Consider the following 16127-nt stretch of genomic DNA (forward strand, 5'->3'; position numbering starts at 1 on the left):
CGTGAGCTTGCATAGAATGTAGTCAAATGATCGTATGTAAAATTTTGAATAAATGTCTTTACTCATAACTGAGATATTCAAGTTTGAAAAGTGATGCGTTAGAAAAGTCCCAAAGTGTAACAAAGTCTGATTCTTCTCTTGTCAAATCTACATTTATTACGTCATTTTTGGTATATATTTATGTTCGTGCTGATTTCTTTTCGTCCACATATGATCGTTGTTTACCTTACAATTAATACATAACTGAATCATTACTTACACATCCGAAAGTGGCACTCTTTGACAAAACATGCCCAACTATGTTACCATGACGTTCGATGACAATGACGTATATAACAAAGACGCAACGTCATCGATATAGTGACGTCAGTACTTAGTTTATCTTCGGTAGGCCGTCTATTGTTTTATAACAAGCGGTTACATAGGACTACATTACTGTAAGTAATTCAGTTCATTTGGAACAAATCACCATGGAGACATGCGTCTTTCTACCAATTTATTCTCATACATACGATGACGAATGCGTAGACGTAGACGTAGACGATTGTCTAAACACAAATACATTCAAATTATAACAATATAATATTAAGCAATGTAAAAAAATTATACTTATTATTCTAACAACTCATTTAAATTACATTTACACAAAACATGCACGTTACATTTTTTGAAAAGATTTAATCATTTCAAATCAACCTAAATGATGATGTTATTTCAGGAATTCAATACGAATTAAAACAATATCTCACGTGTACGTTAATTTTAGAAAAGTATTCATCATAAGTCTTTTGAGCTAAATATTAAATTGCACCTCATATTAGCCGTTATGTTTTTAATTGGACAGAGTCAATTGGGGTATCTTTGACCTCGTTCTGATTTTCCACCTATAATGGATTTTTGCTCAAAAGAGACTTCATTTAAACGAAAAATTCCATTTAACGGAAGACTGCTCGTACTAACACGGGACGATACTGGAAGAACGTGCATGAAGTCCAGTTTTACAGTTTTTTTTAATTTTATTTGTGTGTGTGTTAAGAATCGGTTTACATAAAGCACCCGCTCGTGAAAACACTAAACATAAGCTTTGAAAAAGAAAATGTTAACCGAGCAACATGCCAACAAACCGCATAGGAAATCGGACAATAAATAACGATTTGGTATAGTTGTGTGCTTGTAGCATATATCCTTTGGAGACTTACCTCATAATGCCGTTGCATTAAATCGGTATGTTGCGTATTCCGCACGTCCCAAACTTTTTTGAAAACGGCCATTAAAATAGCGCCGCGCTGTGGGTAAACGGGGCTTAATGCATGTGCGTAAAGTTTCGTTCTAGATAATCCCGCACAGGCTAAGCACAGACCGACTGCACAGGCTAATCTGGGACGTCGCTTTACGCACTTGAATCAATACCAGTTTTTCCAGAGCGAGGCAAAATTCAAGATACACCGATTTCAAGATGAATAGCAGGTATCACCGAACGTGAGTATCGACGATGTAAATACACGAAAAATGTGGCGTAATAAAACCTACCCAGAAAAAAGAACAGACGGTTCGCAATTTTGCAGTCACCATTTAATTAAACATACCTAAACATGTATTATAATATTAAGGGGGCCTTTTCACGTTTTGGTAATTTGGCAAATTACAAAAAATGGTTTCAGATACGCAAATGTTCGTAGTAGTTATGATATTTGTGAGGAAACGGTTATACTGAACATTTAACATGCTCTAAAAATCCAAAATTTGCATCTTTTGACGATTTACAAACCTGAAAATAATAAAGCATTGCAACGCGAAACAATTTACTAATTCGGATAGTTCTGTTTTTGTCGTTATATTGTGTGACACTACGAGGATTGCAACATGAAGTATACAATACATCTTTCATTTTATGAGCACGGATGGCCGAGTGGTCTAAGTCTTATACTTTTACTCCTGGTGTCAGTGGTTCGAGCCCTGTTGAGGGTTTCTTTTCTTTTTTTTATAATTTTATTATTGTTTTTTTATTGCAGCTTTTTAGATCCAATGTTTAAATTGGTCAATATAAAGCATTTAATGATGAACTTTAATACATGCCAAAACATGTGAAAAGATCCCTTCAAATCTCATTTCAGTTGAGACCGACTCAACTTGCCGTCTCGACTTAAATATTATTACTTGTTAAAGATGTAAGCAACGTTCTTCAAAAGGAGGTTAATTTATAACCTTTTGCGGGAAATCGTCTACCAATCTAGCACGAAAATAAACAGTTTCCAGATAAAAAGGTAACATTTTCTTTTCTTATTGATGAAGCTCTAGTGGGTTGCTTCGGTACACATTTACGCGTTCAATTGTACTGACGGCTTCGTATACGTTCAATTTATGTTTGAGGTTATTTTACACTAAATCAAATGCCAATGGCTGCAATAGAGACCCATAATAAAACCGCCAAATGTTATAGCATTTTTCCCGTCTTTGCTTTATTTTAGATTGTGCAAGCCTAGTTTTAATTTAAATATGAACATGGCTTCTTGGACATTAGAATAAAAAATGTATGTCTTGAAGCCTCTAAGAAAATCTCATTTACCTGAACGCAAGCACCATCAGGTTTTAGCAGTGAGATTTCAACAAAAGCTTTAGGGGTGTTGCTGCAGTTTTGCTGATTTTTTTACAACAAATAGATTTTGTTCAAAATTTATATTCAAGTACTATATACAAATAATATGATTTTAGGTGCTACCTAATTTACGGGCAAAAGCTTTCTAAGTTTTTTTGATAACCATGTATTTTTAATAAATATATGGACATGATTGTGTTCAAAATATTATAATTGTTGCAATAAATTAATTAAGTAATGCATCCAAAAAAACAATCTTAAAACGAGTTACATGTTACAAGCTTAAAGATCTAGCATCTTATTTATTTATTTTTTTCTAGCCACAGAAATTTATAGCTGGTTCAGTGTCTGTGGTATAGTGGATGGGGTGTCTGCTAACTGGCTTAGTCACTGGGAGGTCTCTGTATTGATCCCTTAAGTGGGAGTATTCTTTAGATAACCCTAAAGACATACTATGGCGTACCATTTGGGTTGAAAGTCAAGAAGACCTACAAGGTCAAAAGAGAAATGTACGTCGAAGTAAAATAATTGTACGTCGGCATAAATATAAAATACACTTCGAAGTATATATTTGTACGTCAAAGTACAATTTGTTCTTTGACATACATGTTTGTACTTTGACATACACATTTTCTGAACAGCCAATCAAAACACTGTTCTCTTGAGCCGCCTTTCCTTCAGATTTATTTATAATAAATGTTTAAAATCTCTTTTAATTGAGGACAAAATGAATAAATATATCAGAATGGCAAAAAAAAACACATAGAAGTTTCAAGTATTTAATGCATTGAAATAGATAATATACAAATTTGAAGAAGATTCAATTGTTACCTTTTTAAAATTAAAATTATTCAGCATATTGTGAGTTATTGATCATGCGGGGCAGAGTATCACGACCGTCTAGTGCATTACTGTATAGGAAATTCCCAACGGTAACCTAACAGTTACCAAGCATTAATGGGATAAATAATGTATAATAACCTCCCTTTTTGTCGTATTTTGTGATAACCATAACTTGGATATGTCAGAGGTTAATTCCGCCACGCCATGTCAATAAATAAGCACAATATCTATGAGTTAGCGGTTGATAGTCGCATAATTTGGTATAAATTATAATAATAATAATGTTTAACAAATACACACAATATGTATGAGTAAGCGATCGATAGTCGCATAATTTGGTATAAATAATAATAATGTTCAATTTCAAGTATTTCTAAAAGCAACAGATGTAAGGTGTCTTCTGATTGGCTAACACTCAAGGGTCAGTGAAAATTGTACGTCAAAGTACATTTCTCGTTCTACCTAGTAGGTCTTGTAGACTTTCGTCGTCATGGTACGTCATATAGACACTAAGTACTGGTCCTACCCAGGAAACAGTTTGTTTCATCAAATGTCTCAATCAACTTGACAGCTTGCTAAAGCAGTTGCATTTAGCATACAGTACACTGATTTAACATAATCAAAATCATGTGATGAGTCAAATCAATTTTGATTGACAAATTTTACAGAATTTTTTTTTAAATCAAGTAAGTCTTAGACTGTCAAATAACACACTACGTATTGAAAGCCATACCTGGAGCTTTCGTCTGTTTACCACTGACTTCATCAGAAGAATGATTTCTACTGTTGGGAAACGTTAACACCACTAATTGTCTTCTTATTTATTATCAATGTATAATTATGTGTAACAGCATAACAACATACTTGTTTCGCAATTAAAATATTTATAAATACACGTATCTTGCAGGTTTCTAATTTTCTTTCGCAAACTATTGTTGAATAGTTTAAATTTTGTCGCCAATAAAAAACTAGCCATTTTGTAGCAATTCTTAAATCACAGTCTTAACTGCATACACTTAGCTCTATAGTTACAATTTGAATGCAAATATTATAATGCATCATGTTATATCATCCATATATTTTTATTTAAACATTCAATAACACATAACACAGTACATACCGGTATGTACAAAGCTATGTGGTATTGTGTTGAGATACAAAACACTTCACATCATTTATTTGCACATAAAATAATAGTGACAAAATGAGTAATACTAAAACACTGTCATCAACCTACAGTACAAGAATATTTACGTATATGAAATTACAAAGTGGTGTTATTTTATTACCTTTTACAAAATTAACAATGCTGGTTTTCTACTTGCCATAAAACATTTATCATCGATTAACAAGTAACAACCAATTTATTAATTACACAATAGAAAGGAAATCATATGAATTGCATTACGCATTAACTAAACAAGTCATTTGCTACTGTTTAGAATTACACGATCTTACTAAAAATGATCACAACAGGTACTTAGTGCTTTTACATACTTGTGGTAAGTTTTGTATTACTAGTTTGACATTTATTGGCAGACGCTTGTCGATATACAGACTAAATTTGCATGGGAACTTTCATATTTTTTCAGCATAATTGCCTTCAAATTGTTAATTTAACAACCATTTGACATTGCACATCTGATCTTATTATACCATAGCTGATTTTTGTTTATAGATAGACAGATATAGTCATTTTAAATTTCTATAAAAGTTTACACATGTTCCATCCACGTAAACCAACAGAACCAATAAAGACCACCACAGATAATAACTGTGTATAAAGCTTGGAAATTTTGATGGTTCAGGAATCCCTCCTTTGTTGATTTCTGTATAAACCAAAACTGTCAGTTTTGCTGGATAGAATGGCCTCTTGCCTTGGCAAAACAGCTTCTAAAAACGGAAAACCAACAAATATCTTAGAATTTGATCAATTATAATGCAGACAATTTATAAATGTCTTGTTTTTTGTTGATTTCGAATCTGGAAGATTTTTTACGTAAGATTGTGGTACAAAAATCCAACGGTGTCGGATTTTGTGGTATAAGGCCTAAACTTATTATAATGATATGTAACCTTTCGGGAAATCGGTAAAGTGCGAGCAGACGAGGTGTAAATACGTTTAAAATTAAAGCTAAAAGACTCAAAAGTTAGATCGGAATATCTTTAAATTTTGTGAATAAATGTGTTTCTGATGGACAACTACGACAACTTACCAGAATATTGCTCATGATCACACGTAAAACTTCTTTCTGAGAGCGAATGGAAAAAGCGTTACAAATTCTGACAAATAAACAGTAGGGTATCGTTATTGGACTTCCGCGAGAATACTGGAAGAATAGAGATGCCAACTATAATGTTAGAAACAAATAATTTTTTAACAAGCATTTGTGATTTGTCAGGATAATAATAACAATAAGATATCGAAAAGATCAAAGCTAATAAATTCAACAAAAATATGAGATTCGGCAATATATTTAAGACGGGTAATGTTCACGTAAATTGTGTTTGGTAGAGACTGTCACTATATGTAGTGAACCAGTCTTCGGCTTATACCCACTGAAAAGTATTCAGGGGAAATAATTGAGTAATGACTTAATTCTGGAACGGTTGCGAAGAAAAACAAATAATGCGAGAATATTTAGTGCGATTCGCTACACAATTTTGATGTCATTGATATAATTTTTCCTGAGGTATGTATTAACATGTGATTTAGCATATGTCAAAGTGTTTTTGATTTGTTCAAGGTCATAAATAGCAAGGTGAAAATATATGTTGCGTGGCAAATTTATTTGAGACGCATCCCTATGTGGTATTCTTACGTAATTTTGTGTTTAAATTTCCATATGTATGAACGGTCAACGCCCGCTTCACGGGCTTTTGCCCACACTAGTGGGTGACGCCTTCGTATACGTTTAATTTATGTTTGATGTTATTTGGACAACACTATTCTGCGGCCACTGCGGACATATCTCCAGCACTAAATGCGGCTGTTCTACGGGCAAAATCGAGTGCATAATCATTGTTTTATTGATTGATAAGATGAGAAGATCTATACTACATACTGTTGATAATTATCATTAATTTGTGCAAGTGTTAGAGTATTGTATAAATAAGAATTGGAATGTTAATAGACATGATATTACTCATGAAAGTTTATTATGCCCCCCTTCGAAGAAGAGGGGGTATATTGCTTTGCTCATATCGGTCTGTCGGTCGGTCGGTCTGTCTGTCGGTCGGTCCGTCCACCAGGTGGTTGTCAGACGATAACTCAAGAACGCTTAGGCCTAGGTTCATGAAAATTCATAGGTACATTGATCATGACTCACAGATGACCCCTATTGATTTTGAGGTCACTAGGTCAAAGGTCAAGGTCACGGTGATTCGAAATAGTAAAATGGTTTCTGGATGATAACTCAAGAACACATACGCCTAGGATCATGAAACTTCATGTGTAGATTGATCATGACTCGCAGATAACCCCTATTGATTTTCAGGTCACTAGGTCAAAGGTCAAGGTCACAGTGACCGGAATAGTAAAATGGTTTCCGGATGATAACTCAAGAACGCATACGCCTAGGATCTTGAAACTTTATGGGTAGATTGATCATGACTCGCAGATGACCCCTATTGATTTTCAGGTCACTAGGTCAAAGGTCAAGGTCACGGTGACCCGAATATAGTAAAATGGTTTCCGAATTACAACTCAAAAACGCATACGCCTAGGATCATGAAACTTCATGGGTAGATTGATCATGACTCGCAGATGACCCCTTTTGATATTTAGGTCACTAGGTTAAAGGTCAAGGTCACGGTGACCTGAAATAGTAAAATGATTTCCGGATGATAACTCAAGAACGCAAACGCCTAGGATCATGAAACTTCATGGGTAGATTGATCACGACTGGCAGATGACCCCTCCCAATTTTATTTTTTTAAAATCTAATAAATTACCGCACCCCACATTATTATCCCCTCTCACCCCCCACTCCACCTACCCCCACGCCCCACATTATTATCCCCTGTCATCCTCCACCCCCCCCCCTACACCCCACCCCCCCTCCAATTTTTTTTTAAACATCTTATAAATTACCACACCCCACATTATAACCCCCTTTCACTCCTCCCTACCCCCCACCTTCCAATTTTTTTTAAATAATATCTTATGAATTACCCAACCCCACATTGTTACCCCCCTCTCACCCTTCTACCCGCCCTACCCCCCCCCCCCCTTCCCACCCCATCACATTTTTTGTTAAACATCTTATTAATTACCTCACTCCGAATGATACCCCCTCTCACCCTCTACCCTCCCCCCCCACCCCCCCCACCCCCCACCCCGCAATTTTTTTTTTTTTTTTTTGTCTTATCCAGAGGGCACATTTGGTATTGCCGTTTGGAATAAATTACAATAACATGTAGCAATATGCATCACACCACTTTGTTTTCTCAATCACATTGCAGTGTAAAAAGATGTAGCATTCCAAAAAAAAGAAGAACATTTTTCCAAACCTATTTTTTTTTTCTTTCCTATTCTTGTTCTTTTGTGTCTTTTTTGTGTCTCTTTTGGCTTACTGGGGGGCATTGTGTTTCTCAAAGAAATCTTGTTTTATATATTTTTTTTACCTTTAAATATATAAATTTACCTGATCCAGTGTAGAAAATAGAAAAATATTGCATAATTGAATTATCTGTTGCCTTGAATTTGTTTTAAAAACAGTAAAATATGTAAAATTGATTATTTAAGATTTTCCTTATTTCCCCAAAAATCTGGGGTTTCGCACGATTTTTTCCCCCATATCCGGCGTTTCACGCGATTTTTTCCCCCTCAAAAAAGGTCCCGTTGTTTATGCAATTAATTCCACAGTTTTCATCCAATTATTTCCAAATTTGCACAGTATCTTTATATCAACGAGGACTTGAACCCTATTGAATATGAGCAGTATCGGTAAAATAAGTACACAATAATCTCCCCTTGAATTTGAGAAAATTTTCCTTGTTTGCACGATTAAGTACACAGTTTCCATCTTATTCTTTCCAAACTTGCACAGTGTTTATAGCAGTCGAGCGATTCAGGCCCTCATGGGCCTCTTGTTTGTATTGTCTAACACTTAGTGTGGTTTGACTATAAAAACACACATTTCATGTGGTGAATATGCGAAATTGTGAAAAAACAACACAATAGTTAAATTTGTGTTTCCTATTTATTTATTTAGACACGTAAATTTTCAAACTTTATGTCAAAGTCAGCATTTAAGTGGAATATCTATTGTAAAGTTATTTCTTGTAATTAGCCGGATTTTTTTCGAAAAAATCTCGGCTTATAGATTGATGTTGTCGGGCGGGCGGGGGGGCGGGCGGGCGGGCGGGGTGGCGGCGTGCTCGAAAATGTTAAAGTTCTTATTTCATGGTATAACTTTGGTATGCTTGGACCTAGAGTCTTCAAACTTGACATGAAGGTTGGCCAGGATTAACAGATGACCACTGGTCATTTCAAGGTCATTCATTTGAAGGTCAAGGTCACTGTGACCTTCAATATAAAAAATGTTAAAGTTGTTATAACTTTGGTATGCTTGGACCTAGAGTCTTGAAACTTGACATGAAGGTTGGCCATAACTAGTTAGTAATCACTGGTCATTTCAAGGTCATTCATTTGAAGGTCAAGGTCACTGTGACCTTGAATGTAAAAATGTTAAAGTTCTTATTTCATGGTATAACTTTGGTATGCTTGGACCTAGAGTCTTCAAACTTGACATGAAGGTTGGCCAGGATTAACAGATGACCACTGGTCATTTCAAGGTCATTCATTTGAAGGTCAAGGTCACTGTGACCTTCAATATAAAAAATGTTAAAGTTGTTATAACTTTGGTATGCTTGGACCTAGAGTCTTGAAACTTGACATGAAGGTTGGCCATAACTAGTTAGTAACCACTGGTCATTTCAAGGTCATTCATTTGAAGGTCAAGGTCACTGTGACCTTGAATGTAAAAATGTTAAAGTTCTTATTTCATGGTATAACTTTGGTATGCTTGGACCTAGAGTCTTCAAACTTGACATGAAGGTTGGCCAGGATTAACAGATGACCACTGGTCATTTCAAGGTCATTCATTTGAAGGTGAAGGTCACTGTGACCTTCAATATAAAAATGTTAAAGTTGTTATAACTTTGGTATGCTTGGACCTAGAGTCTTGAAACTTGACATGAAGGTTGGCCAGAACTAGTAAGTAACCACTGGACATTTCAAGGTCATTCATTTGAAGGTCAAGGTCACTGTGACCTTGAATGTAAAAATGTTCAAGTTGTTATAACTTTGGTATGCATGGACCTAGAGTCTTGAAACTTGACATGAAGGTTGGCCAGAACTAGTAAGTAACCACTGGACATTTCAAGGTCATTCATTTGAAGGTCAAGGTCACTGTGACCTTGAATGTAAAAATGTTAAAGTTCTTATTTCATGTTATAACTTTGGTATGCTTGTACCTAGAGTCTTCAAACTTGAAATAAAGATTGGCCAGTACTAGAAGATGACCACTGGTCATTTCAAGGTCATTCATTTGAAGGTCAAGGTCACTGTGACCTTGAATGTAAAAATGTTAAAGTTCTTATTTCATGGTATAACTTTGGTATGCTTGGACCTAGAGTCTTCAAACTTGACATGAAGGTTGGCCAGGATTAACAGATGACCACTGGTCATTTCAAGGTCATTCATTTGAAGGTGAAGGTCACTGTGACCTTCAATATAAAAATGTTAAAGTTGTTATAACTTTGGTATGCTTGGACCTAGAGTCTTGAAACTTGACATGAAGGTTGGCCAGAACTAGTAAGTAACCACTGGACATTTCAAGGTCATTCATTTGAAGGTCAAGGTCACTGTGACCTTGAATGTAAAAATGTTAAAGTTCTTATTTCATGTTATAACTTTGGTATGCTTGTACCTAGAGTCTTCAAACTTGAAATAAAGATTGGCCAGTACTAGAAGATGACCACTGGTCATTTCAATGTCATTCATTTGAAGGTCAAGGTCACTGTGACCTTAAATGTTAAAATGTTAAAATTGTTATAACTTTGGTATGCTTGGACATAGAGTCTTCAAACTTGACATGAAGGTTTGCAAGCACACTTAGATGACCACTGGTCATTTCAAGGTCATTCATTCTAAGGTCAAGGTCACTGTGACCTTGAATGTAAAAATGTTAAAGTTCTTATAACTTTGGTAGGTAAAAATGTTAAAGTTCTTATTCCATGTTATAACTTTGGTATGCTTGTACCTAGAGTCTTCAAACTTGACATAAAGGTTGGCCAGTACTAGAAGATCACCACTGCTCATTTCAATGTCATTCATTTGAAGGTCAAGGTCACTGTGACCTTCAATGTTAAAATGTTAAAATTGTTATAACTTTGGTATGCTTGGACCTAGAATCTCAAACTTGACGTAAAGGTTTGCAAGCACACTTAGATGACCACTGGTCATTTCAAGGTCATTCATTTCAATGTCATTCATTTGAAGGTCAAGGTCACTGTGAACTTAAATGTTATTGTTGTTCATGTATATGCATGCATTCAAAACATAACACAAGGTTTGCTCATGCCTTGAAAAGTACTTACATTTCATTTTGACCTTTGAACAATATTTCAGTAATTTAAGTATTGCATTGACAAAAACACGAAAGGTACTTTCCTGTCATTTAAATCAAAAATCCGGCTTCAATGCGGTCATCTCCGACCGCGGAACTCTTGTTTTTTAATTGTTTTTATACCCCCGGTAGGGTGGCATATAGCAGTTGAACTGTCTGTCAGTCAGTATGTCAGTATGTGTGTATGTCAGTCTGTCCGTCCGTCCGAAAATAAAACTTTAACGTTGGCCATAACTTTTGCATTATTGAAGATAGAAACTTGATATTTGGCATGCATGTGTATCTCATGAAGCTGCACATTTTGAGTGGTGGAAGTTCAAGGTCAAGGTCATCCTTCAAGGTCAAAAAAACAAAATAAAAAATCAAAGCGGCGTTCTCATGAAGCTTCACATTTTTAGTGGTAGAAGTTCAAGGTTGAGGCTATCGTTCAAGGTCAAAGGTAAAAAAAAAATAATTTCAAAGCGGCGTTCTCATGAAGCTGCACATTTTGAGTGGTGGAAGTTTAAGTACAAGGTCATCCTTCAAGGTCAAAGGTAAACAAAATAAATATTTTTTTAAATTTCAAATCGGAGCAATAGGGGGCATTGTGTTTCTGACGAACACATCTCTTGTTTATATTTTGTTTTAGCGATTATAAAGCATGTTTTTCCTTGTCTATAGTATACCTATAGTTATTTGTGAACTCATGTTCAACGTTTTATAAATTGAGAACTGTGAATCTAAACAAATCTTACCTTATACTATTGCGTTGTTAACACCTGTGATACAATGAGGAAAGTCAATAATGAGAAGAAGGAATACTGTTTACATTTATATACAAGTGAATCAAATTTTTAAGTTTAGTTGTCCTTATGCCTATTTCAATAGAGAACTCTCGGTTTTGGTGTGGCATAACGATATACTACATCACCCAAGCAAGTAGTGACATAACGATATTCTACGTCACCCAAGCAAGTAGTAACATAACGATATACTTCGTCACCCAAGCAAGTAGTAACAAGACGATATACTATGTCACCCAAGCAAGTAGTGAATGATGTTGTTTATATTAAGAACGAGAACGCTTTGACAACATCACATTGATTTAATTGGTGTATTTTGTTTCACTATCAATAGAGTCATGAAAACACCTCATTAGCTGATAAATGCAATATTCATATTGCTCTTGAATAGCCAAGGAACACACAAAACACAAGTACTTTCCTTAATCTTCATTTTTTTTGCATTCTAAAAAAATCACAATTTTACACTAGTCTACTTCTACATCCTGTATCCCTGATTTGTTTTGTAGAGCAGACATAGCAACATATTTGAGTGAGATAATTGTTTAATGATTTCAGTTTTATAATAAGATATAATTAATCTTTAATAAAACATTGAGATATGTCGGGGGTTTATGATGAAAACACTCCCTGCACCCTCCCGAAAACAATCAGGTAGCAATGTTGGTACGTTGATGTCAATTAGATGTTGTTCACACATAATTTAAGATTCTGTAGGGTGTGTGGTGGCTGAACATGTATAAAGGCATTTATAATATGTATTCACAGAGGTTTGTTTACCTTTTTGGGAAATAATTAATGAGATAATTATTGTTCTGTTTTGAATACACAGTTGATGTACAAAGGACACTTTGGCAAGCAAGGGGCTTAAGCATTTTACGCAAGAGAAATAGAACTCGAGTCCAACTTGGACATTCACGGACCTCCTTCCTGTCTAGGTGGAAGTGACAGTTGTTGGAACAGTTATATTGTGAGCAGCAGAAATTTTACTTAAGATAGACACTTGACTCTATACTGGCCCCCTCCTGTTTAGGTGGAAGTGACAGTGGTTGGGATAGTTATCTAGTGAGCAGCAGAAATGGAATTCAAGCCAAACGTTTGACACTATACTGGCCCCCTCCTGTTGAGTTGGAAGTGACAGTGGTTGTCAAGTGAGCAGCAAAAATAGAATTCAAGCCAGACACTGGACATGTACTGACCTCCCTCCTGTTGAGTTGGAAGTGAATGTGCCTCGGATAGTTGTCAAGTCAAGAATCACAAGCCAAGTCGTGTCAGGTAAGATTACATTGATATCAATAACAGCCGCAGCCTCTGTGGCATGCAGCCCAATCAACTGAGGTTCAAATGCTATTTTGGTCAATCATTGTCTGGTGTCAAATGTGTGTTGCCTGTCATTTCAAGTATAATTGTTTGACGTCTTCATTGAAGCAACAGGAAAGAAGTTTAAAAAAACTGGAAAAGTGTCACTAGTCCTAACCCAATTAAGAAGAAATCCATATTTGATACTGTGTCACACAGTGTGTAAACTGTTGTCAATTTGTGTTTAAAATTGCAATTTTAGACAATTATTCATTGCAGTCAATATTAAGATGTTCTTAGTAATTATCAAGGCATTATCAAGTTATTTATTACTTGTATCAATTATGTAAAAATATTTTAAATTGTGTTTTTCATAAAATTCATTAATTAACCTGTAACATTAAAGCATGTTTATGACATGTTCATGTCTTTAGTTCATGTCTTATCTCAGTTTTATAAAGACATTAAGAACTTTTAAAATTCAATGAAGTGAATTTACTTTTAATTCCTGGACACACAGAGAAGTTTGGTACAATTTTTAATTTTGAGTCGTCTCCCTTGGACTTGCGTTACTGGTATATCTCACTTCCATTTCCAATGGTTAAAGTTTGGTACAAATTTTTAATTTTGAGTTGTCTCCCTTGGACTGTCATTAATCGGATATCTCACGTCCATTTCCAATGGTAAAATATTGTAGCCAATCCTTGAATAATGTGAATATTCCATGATGTTTGATCTATATCCCATCAGATTAGAATATGTAATATATCCTTTCATTATGCTCCCCCAAAAAATTGTGGGGGTAGCATATAGTTGCCGCTTTGTCTGTCTGTCCGTGTGTCCGACCGTCCGTGCACAGTTTTTGTCCGGGCTATTTCTCAGCAATTAATGACCGGAATTCAATGAAACTTTATGGGAAGCTTCACTACCAAGAGGAGATGTGTATATTATCAGCCGGTTCTGGTCGGATGATTTTTCACAGAGTTATGGCCCTTTGAAATTTTCCATTAACTATACATATAGTGCAATTCTTGTCCGTGCTATTTCTCAGAAATGGCCCTTTGAAATTTTCTATTAAACAATTCTTGTCCCCCCAACTACTGTGCCCTCAAGATGTTTCCTTTTATCTGAATATATAGTGCAATATTGTGACAAAAAAACCTTTGGGGAGCCTCACCTGTCTCCACGGTTTCTTGTTTACACCCTGGTGTGTGTGATGTGAATCGAGATTAAGGTAGACAAAAATATGACTCTTAAGAGGGATTGGCAGGAATGTCAAATACTGAGAACCATGCTGATGATCATGCATTGTTTAACCGCTCAAACATGATCTACCTAATAGTGCTGCAACAATACGCCAAAAAGCGTATTGCGATATATTGTCAGCTCAAAAACCCGTATTGCAATATATCGCAATATATTGCTTACTTGTACCAAAATTATAACTCGCCAGTTACCCGATAATCCCGTATATTCCAGTTTTAAAGCAAATTTTGGTAAATGTTTACTATAAAAATGCTCAAGAATAACACAAAACACAAACATTCACCAATTTTCTTAAATATCAAATACATTTTGGCATTTGTTACTATTTAAAGATGTGATGAAATAACTTCCAATCGGGCATTTTTTTTCCCACTGAACATGCGTAAATCGCCTGACGTGATGTTCCCGTTTTATACAACACAAATACACCCACACTTTGCACGCGACGTTCTACATGTCTGTATAATTTTTGCGCGCTTTCGCTTTTTATTGAGAAAAAGAATTAAGCACTTTTTTTTATTGTCGCGTTAGCATTACATTTCAAAAGCATGTTTCCGAAATTCGGATTACAAATTAAATAATGCTCATTTCAGAATCGAACGAAACATTAAGTTGTGCGTAATTAATTCAACGATAATTCGTTTAAAAGCATAGAATGAATGCTCCCATGTAACAACGCTACTCTGTATAATAGACTTTTTAGAATGCCATTTGTACGTAACAATTTATTTTTACAAAATACCGATTTGTTTTGTTTACCTTGATATCATTATTTTGGATGGCTTTTCTGAACGAAATGTAGATGCATGTTTGTAAAATTTTCGTACCGGTATGACGAAAATCGTATCGCAATACAATATGCGGATTGCGTATTGCGATATATACTGATATACCGGTATATTGTTGCAGCACTACTACCTAAGTTGAAATGGGGGTGTTATAAAAAAATGAATGATCATAATCATAGATAATATGTGTGTATTTTGAAGTTAATGAGGTCCTTCTGGGCCAGAGGCTGTATTATGTGAAGGCCCAGAGTGTGTCCCAGCACTCTGACCTAATTTGATTGCTAGACTCAAGAAAGTGGAAATGAATTTTGATATAAAGCTGCAGTTTCCAGTTTGTTTGATTAAACCAAAAGTTATATAATTTTGGTATGGTCTTTTGCTGTGGGGGGGGGGGAAACTGGAGTGTCCTGAGGAAACACACCTGTCTGGTATGGTGAAAACCTACTAAACTCACATGCCCTGCGAACTGGCATTGAACACGGGTTGCAGAAGTGAGAATTGCATGTACCAAGCACTGCACTAACCAGACAGCCTTGAAGATAATGAAATAATGTAAACTATTTCAATTGAGATTTTGAAAATCAGGTCAATTGTTTGCTGCATAATAAAACTAAATTAGGTCAATATGTTCGCTGCAAAATACAACGAAAACAGGTGAATGCGTTAGCTGCATAAAGCAACAAAGTCATGTCGATGTGTTCGCTGCATAAAACAACTAAATCGCACGAATATGTTTTCTGCATAATACAACTAAATCACATGAATATGTTTGCTGCATAATACAACTAAATCAGGTTGATTTGTTCACTGCATAATACAACTAAATAAGGCCAATGTGTTTGATTCATAATGCAACACTCAGGTCAATTTGTTGGCTGCATTATGCAACTAAATTAGGTCCAGGGCCCTCACACTACTT

The 16127-nt window shown here is 35.3% G+C and overlaps 1 protein-coding gene and 1 long non-coding RNA gene across 3 annotated transcripts in view; one reads left to right on the forward strand and one right to left on the reverse strand.

The window, feature by feature from the left end:
• Window positions 1-16127, reverse strand: part of LOC127864233 (uncharacterized) — a 258553-nt gene that overhangs the window by 9263 nt on the left and 233163 nt on the right. The window contains exon 1 of one of the 2 annotated variants that reach the window (XR_008041605.1): window positions 260-341. The exons of the other annotated variant lie outside the window; for it this stretch is intronic. The gene's annotated coding sequence lies outside the window, so the exon portion shown is untranslated. Of the gene's footprint in view, window positions 1-259; window positions 342-16127 lie in introns of those variants that run through there. 2 annotated transcript variants of the gene reach the window in all.
• LOC127864247 (uncharacterized) overlaps window positions 9073-16127 on the forward strand; it is a 92130-nt gene continuing 85075 nt past the window's right edge. The window contains exons 1-2 of the long non-coding RNA XR_008041635.1: window positions 9073-9384; window positions 9830-10139. This is a non-coding gene — a long non-coding RNA (uncharacterized LOC127864247). The remainder of the gene's footprint in view (window positions 9385-9829; window positions 10140-16127) is intronic.

This window comes from Dreissena polymorpha, chromosome 1 (genome assembly GCF_020536995.1).
Source record: "Dreissena polymorpha isolate Duluth1 chromosome 1, UMN_Dpol_1.0, whole genome shotgun sequence".
NCBI lineage: Eukaryota > Metazoa > Mollusca > Bivalvia > Myida > Dreissenidae > Dreissena > Dreissena polymorpha.